This window comes from Thunnus albacares, chromosome 21 (genome assembly GCF_914725855.1).
Source record: "Thunnus albacares chromosome 21, fThuAlb1.1, whole genome shotgun sequence".
Taxonomy (NCBI): domain Eukaryota; kingdom Metazoa; phylum Chordata; class Actinopteri; order Scombriformes; family Scombridae; genus Thunnus; species Thunnus albacares.
In genome coordinates, this window is record NC_058126.1 from 17,960,195 (window position 1) to 17,967,230 (window position 7,036).

Below are 7,036 nucleotides of genomic sequence, written 5' to 3' on the forward strand. Positions count from 1 at the left end.
AAGTTTAGCACAGTAACAGCCCTGTGCCCTTTGCAACTTCCTGATTTTGTTGCCGCTCATTCATTAGAAAATAAATCCTTTGATTGTCTTCAGATTGTGAATGATGAATGTGAAGAAAAAAAAGGGAGATAAATAAACCATAACAGAGGAGGTTAATTTGTTTGAACCTGTAACGTTCAAGTATGTGGCACGCATGTTGAGCCCTCATGACAGCCGGTTCCTGACCTGCCAAAATGTTTATACAACACATGTTCAAAAGCAAAGAAAAAGAAGTGTATTTTTGACATCATAGGGTAAACGAATGGGTCAAATATAGAATAGAGGAAACTTTGTTTGGTGGAGAAATCAAAAGGAATTTCATATAAAGTTCTCACTGGTCTTACTGGGAGACCACATTAATGACTGTGGTGACAGCGGGTGGAGTTTGACATTAGAGTGACATTCAACCACAAGTCATTTAAAGCAGTGCAATATAAGGAAAGGTATAGTTAACTACCAAACTATTATGAACCTCTTAGATGGAACTTGAATAATGAATCATTTTCCTAACCCTAGTCCTGAAGAAGTTGCAAAGCAGATGCAAATGAGAAAATGTAAATGCAACCTATGTGGATTCACTATTGGCATCCTCTTTATCTCCTTCCATGGCCCTGGTGCACACTTTCAAAGTGTGTAACCCAAATGAGCTCCGTCTTCTTTCAGTAGTCACTTAAATTAAAGCAGCCACAACTAAGGGCTGGGGCTGAACGCCAAAGCTTTGCAGTGGCAGCACCGTGTTTAACACAAGTTCCATTAAAAAGAGCCCATTACTACTACTGAAGGAAACGATGCCCGGGGCCTCTCTAAAGTGTTGCGAAAACCTCATTGATAATTAAATGTTGGTTACCCCCGGTATGCATCGCTCCCGCACTTTGCTTACCAATCAAACCTCCACCCACCACTGCTGCCATTCGCTCTCTCTCCTCAGTGTTTATCAAGGAATCATACAGCCCTCTAATAGGTGCCAATTAGAACCAATGGGGGCTCTGGGGTTAATTATTCCCAACACATTATTTGATTGAGTGTATTTAGAGCAGTACAGTGCTGGGGAAAAATGGTGACAGGGGCAGCAGTAGATAACGCCTTAGTCTTTGTTGACGTACACTCTCAGTCCCTGGCAGATAGTGACAGACACATGCATGCTGACGTGCACACACACATACACACACATTTCTAAATCATGGTCCTAAGCAACTAAAAGAACTTTGTTCCTCCTCCTACAGCATCATAAGTATTTTAGTTTGGATGCTGTGGTATATATGCTATATGCTTTGTGCAAAATGATACAAAAATGGAGGAAAAGGTCTCATGTCGCTCCTCCCCCTGTTTCAAAACCACTGCCAATGGATTTGATTAGGATCCTTACATCATGGTATTCAAAGTTCACACTTTGCATGCTGGCTCATAACGGCTTGTGTTGATCTCCCACAAGGTAGCGTGAGAATACAGACAGCGTGATAAAAAGGGCAAGTTGTTAATAATTTGTATTGTTGAATAATCTCACTTACGTAAATAACAAAAATGCTCCAAATGTATTCGATTTCACTGTTGAAGCAAACAAACAAAAACAACAACCAGTGAAGAATCATTATCTCTTTTGCAGGTTCTTTCAAGAACAACATAAAAACGTGTTACCCTGCAATAATATGTGAGAAGGGAGAAACAACTGTGGACTCAAGCAGCTCTCCTTGAACAGTAAACACTAACAGGAGAAGAAAGTACAGAAAGAGTAAGACAAGAAAAAACTATATACACAATGAATGGTTGGTATCGGATCTATACTGGGCAAGTAGATAATAATCATCCTGCCCAAATAGTGCCTCTCCTCAGTCACATTGCAAAGAAGCAAAGACATAAAAGTAAGTTGAGAATGAAGCTTTTGACAGCTTAATGGATCGCTGTAGGCCCATCTGTTTCACTGCAAATAGAGAAATGGTGGGGTTTTGATTTGGGTGTTGAAACTGTTACCACTGTCACTGTAAACAATAATTGTCAAACATATTTACCCCGCAATCACTTTAGCAGATGTTCCGCTTTTTGTTTAAAGCAGCTTTTTTGTGTGTTGTATCTCCCCTCTGCAGACACACCACATGCCCCACCACCACCACCACCACCACCACCACCGCTGCTGCTGCACCCCCAACTAGAATATTGAGCAGGTATTTGCGAAAGGTGCTCCAGGGCACAGAGTGCGAGGGATTGGGTGGGGAGAGGGGAGGAGAAGTGAGAGGGGAGGAGGGAAAGGGAGAGAGAGAGGGAGAGAGAAGGAGGGAGGAAGAGATTATCTGGGCCCTTCATCAGCGGTTCAGCCCCCCCACTCCCTCCTCCTCCTCCTCCTCCTGCTCCTGCCCATCGTAGAGCCCTGAGGGCCTGGGGAGGCGGCCCCGTGCCTCGCAGCCATGCAACCTCTTTATCACTCTAATCTGTTAATTGTAGGCGCTCAATTGGCACATGGTGGCTTTTTATTAGAGCCTCCCAACATATAGACAGAGAATGTAGAAAAGCTGGTGTGGCCCTTTTCTGTTTTACTCCTTCTGTCTACCATTTAAAGAGGAAGTATAGTTAGCATTCCTAATTTAGCAGGACTCAAACTGTGCTCAAACTCATCAGGGTTTGCCCTTTAAAATCTGTTTTATAATTAATAAAATCAATTTGCATTTGAATAAACTTGCAAACTGAGTAAAAATGGCACAATAACATAAGTATACGTGATGTATCTAGCATATTAGCTACAAAAAAGTACTTAGAACTATTTCAAATGAGAGACACAATGTATCTCTCTATTTTTGCTTTAATACCCCTGAGTTGAACCTTTACTGAAGGCAAGTGATCAGCAGATCTGATTTCAGGTGTTCAGCTCTCCTTCTCCTGCTCCTCCTGTTGTCTTTGTGTAGCTTGTTACAGTGAGCTGATCCCCTCTTCTGAAGGGACTCTGAGGGATGACTGGTGGATGGCCAGAGGTCTCCCTCCTGTCCCGTCCAGGCTTGTCTGTGGTGACTGCTCAACCACCCCCCCCAGCAATTTCTCTGCCTCCTTCTTTGTCAGACTTGTGGTTTGTCTCAATGAGGTGTCTGAGACGTCCACAGGTCTATCTGGAAAAATAAAAAGGGGAAGGGATTAACTCAGTCTGTCCAGGTGAAATGTACACAGACATGAATGCACTCCTCACGCACATTCAATGCTTTCTTTGGCCAAAACAACTTGTGTTTGTTGTCAAAAGACTAATTAGGAAAAAGACCCCTCTCAGCTGGCTCTCCAGGCCCTCACAAAAGGTCAACAGCAGCTAAATTCTGATAAATGAGTGTGTTTTTGTATGCAAACATTAATCTCAATATCAGCATTCCACCAAAAAGCGTCTGTTAAATGGCCGTGACTAATTTACAGTATAGTCAAATCGTGTGCCTCAAAAGAAGACAGCAATTTTTTATTCAAATTTATGAAATGTTTTTACATAGATTGTGTGAAGGGAACCAAATTACTTGCAAAGAAGTTGAAAGGCGGTTTGCATGTTCTTGTAGGGTCACAGCTCAGAAGTTCGTTTTCCAGTTTCAAAGGTGTGCATGGTGTGCCTGGTGATTGATGCTTGATGCTTGATGTTTGATGTCAAAGTGCCAAAAGGGGGGGGGCATTATACTTTCAACAAAGTTTTACCTCATGAATCCCACAAAGAAATGCAGGCCCGCAACTTGGTGACAGAACAATGGAGTAAGGAGTGAGCGATTTATGGCTGGCTATTAACAACTCCTGCTTTCAGGCCCCCATACTGCAAACAGGTGTTTTACGAGTCCGCCCCCACACTGACACAAGTCCTGCTGTTTGTTTCCAGCAACTTTCAGAGTTTCCATTTCACCTCCTAACCAAGGGTTAAAAAAATTAAACAGCTCGGTGGATCACAGCCTCAAATCACATGATTTATACTTTCTTCCTGTTTGGTTTGATTTTTGCCTGAGTTAGAGAAACAAAAAGTCCCAAAAAGAAACACTGGTCCCCTTATAGATGAATGATGAATATTTGCCTTGTTATCACTGACTAAGCCTTTTCTTACGGGTTCTTTACCACAGAAGAAGAAGAATTAGTGCTGCAAGAACATTAAAACTGCTATTAAAGGCATAAAAGGCATGACACTTCTTAAATTGCAAGAGTACAAACTGATTTAAGTATAAATATGTCAGTCTCATAATTAGCATCACATCAGTTATGCCACCAACAAAGCCACCCGATGTCCTGAGAGAAACAAGAAAATAAAGGCATCATGATAACAAATTGGATTTGGACAGGCAGAGATTCAATTTGTTTAACGTGTATAATTTTTCACAGGCAGGAGAGAGTTTTGGCTCCTAGTTCAATGGAGGCTTTGTGTGTGTAGAGAGAGTTTCAAAAGAAGACAAACTTTTGGGAGAATAGATTTGTGACTGAGCATGTCTTAGCACTCAGCCTAGTACATCATGTTCAAGCATGGATTTGTGTTGGGTATTTGATTCAAGTCTATGTCCGCACATGTGTGCTCTGGTCTTTCAATGTGTGTTTTAATTGCACATTTTCAATGCATCCGTGCATCTGAATTTGTGCCTCTCGCAGTGGAACTGTTTGTGTGTTTGAGCGAAGAAATTTTATTAGGAACTCTTAGCAGCCGTAAAGCTTTCATCTTGATTCTGTGGCCTGGTCACAAGGACTCCATGTGGCAGACAACAGTGGGTATGATACAGAACTAAACACGCTATGAATCTGTCTATTTTGGGTCAATAGGGCCACAGAGTGCAGCTGCAGAAACTTTCTGGGCCTTGGACTCTGGATGCTCTGCACAGTTAAGGGTGTTGTCATTAATTTGAGGGTGACTTCAAAATTCAAGGTACTTTTATATTTTGGGCACTCAGTTATTTTTGGGAGACTCCAGTGACCACAGCTGAATTGGCTGAGAAGCCTACATTCGATTTCAGTCGACTGATAATGAGGAGTGCAACTGTAAAAAGCAGAGTTTACAGAAAATATACAGAAGAACTTCATGTGTCCTAAAACTGATAATGTAGTTTTAAACATAGAGGATCTGTTAAAGCATTCTTTTAAAAAAAAACAAAAACAGGAGGAATCTGTGGGAAAGGAGAGAGAGGATGTGAAGCGTTTCCTGAATGGATACACTTTCAGGTTACGGTAGAAGACAGGGAGTAACTCTGCCATCCTGCACGGAGTGAAACTAATCTAATTCACTTTGAGGAATGTAAGTGGGCCAATGCATACAAGGTGTGAGGCGACGGCTGGTAAACAAAAGTCTTGAAAGGCTTTAATTAGAAACTGACACATATACAATATATCTCTTGAAAAGCTAAATATAACCTACAATTGCTACCTTAGCAACTTCAGCAAATCACTGAGGTTTTACTTTAATTTCTGGCATGACGTCCTGAAAACTTCAACGTGTCTAAATGACAGATAGACCTGTTAGTTGGCATTCACGCAGAGTCAAGAGAGAACAATTTAGCTCTGCATGTAATTGCTTCAAAGGTGTCTGTGCTTGCTCTTATAATAATAATCTATATAATTGTCAACAGTTTACTGCTGCCGATTTCCTTGTTAATTCCCGTCATAGGAAGAGAAACAGCAGGACTTTTACAATGTCTATATGTGCAGCTTGTATGTAACAGGCTTAGACTAATTGTCTGTGTAGTGAAGCATTGGATGTTTCCTGTTCTGTTGACAGCTTTGTCATTGCCGGTCAAACTTTGCAGTGGGCTATACATGCCATGCTCCAGACCGCACTCCAGTTAAATAGCTTTTATTGGGTGACTTTTCGCCAGGCTAAATGGGGATACATTTTATTCCTAGTGTTTGGGGAGAGCCCGAGGTGTGTACGGCCAACATAAGTGGAAAGGCTTTGCAACTTAAAGGAGCCCTTACCTTCCGGCACTGTTTTATTACAACTACTGTTTACATCTCCCAATACATCTTAAGTATTTCCATTATTAAGTTTGGACAAATCATTTGCCTGGGGTTCAAGGTAGTATGCCATTGAAACATGATCCTACTGTTGATCTTATTACTGCCAAACCAAACAAGCAGAAATCAATTTCAGCAGGAAAGGTAAAGGAAGAAGAAAAAAAGAGGAAATTAGATCAAAACGATCGGGGGTGGTGGTTGCAGCTGTGGGTGCAGGAGAGAGGTGGGGCTAGGAGGTATATATGCCATGAGTGTTTTGTTCACTGCCCAAACAAGTCGACAAATAGCGAGTGGTAATTTTTAAGGCATTAAAATATGGTACCTCTCTACAGAGCTGCTCACCCCCACCTCTTGCCCTGGAGGTGAAAGCTGACACCTTGGATTACAGTTTTTCATATTCATCACATACTGTGCTTCATTTTAAAGACTCACTCCACACTGTGAGAAAGTATGTTCCAGCTGCTTTGGTACTAACGACGCCTCAAGTCTGATTAATTGACAGTTTAAAGGTTTTTTTTCATAGATTGACATAATAGAATGTTAATGAACATACAGATGCAGTTACTCTACACTGTACATCCTGCATTTATTACTCTTGCACAGAAGAACTTCCATACAAATATTTTGAGCTAATTAAATATTTCCCATAACCAAATATTATTGTTGAACATTTATGCTTTCACATTCTGAGTGTTTGTGAAGAGGTTTGACTGACGCTTAAAATCCATTTTTTGCTACCTTTATTCAAAAAGCCTAAAAATGAAGAGAGGGTACAGTGCAGTACTGTGTCCCACTGGACACCAGTACATTAGTCTATCCCAGCAGTGGCCTATCCCTGGAGAACTTGCACCCCTGGAGAAGAATGAGTGAGAAAAGGATGTGATAAATTAGCCCTGGGAGGAAATGCAAAGCAGAGGTTCTGGCAGCAGGCCACTTGGAACCCCTATAAAACAGCAGCATGCGTCGTCTCTCTGCTATATCCCTCTGATTTGGGTGGCACTGGAGAAGTTAGGAAAGCGGGACAATGCGTTAATGCTGTTAATACCAGATGAGTGATGTCATGGAA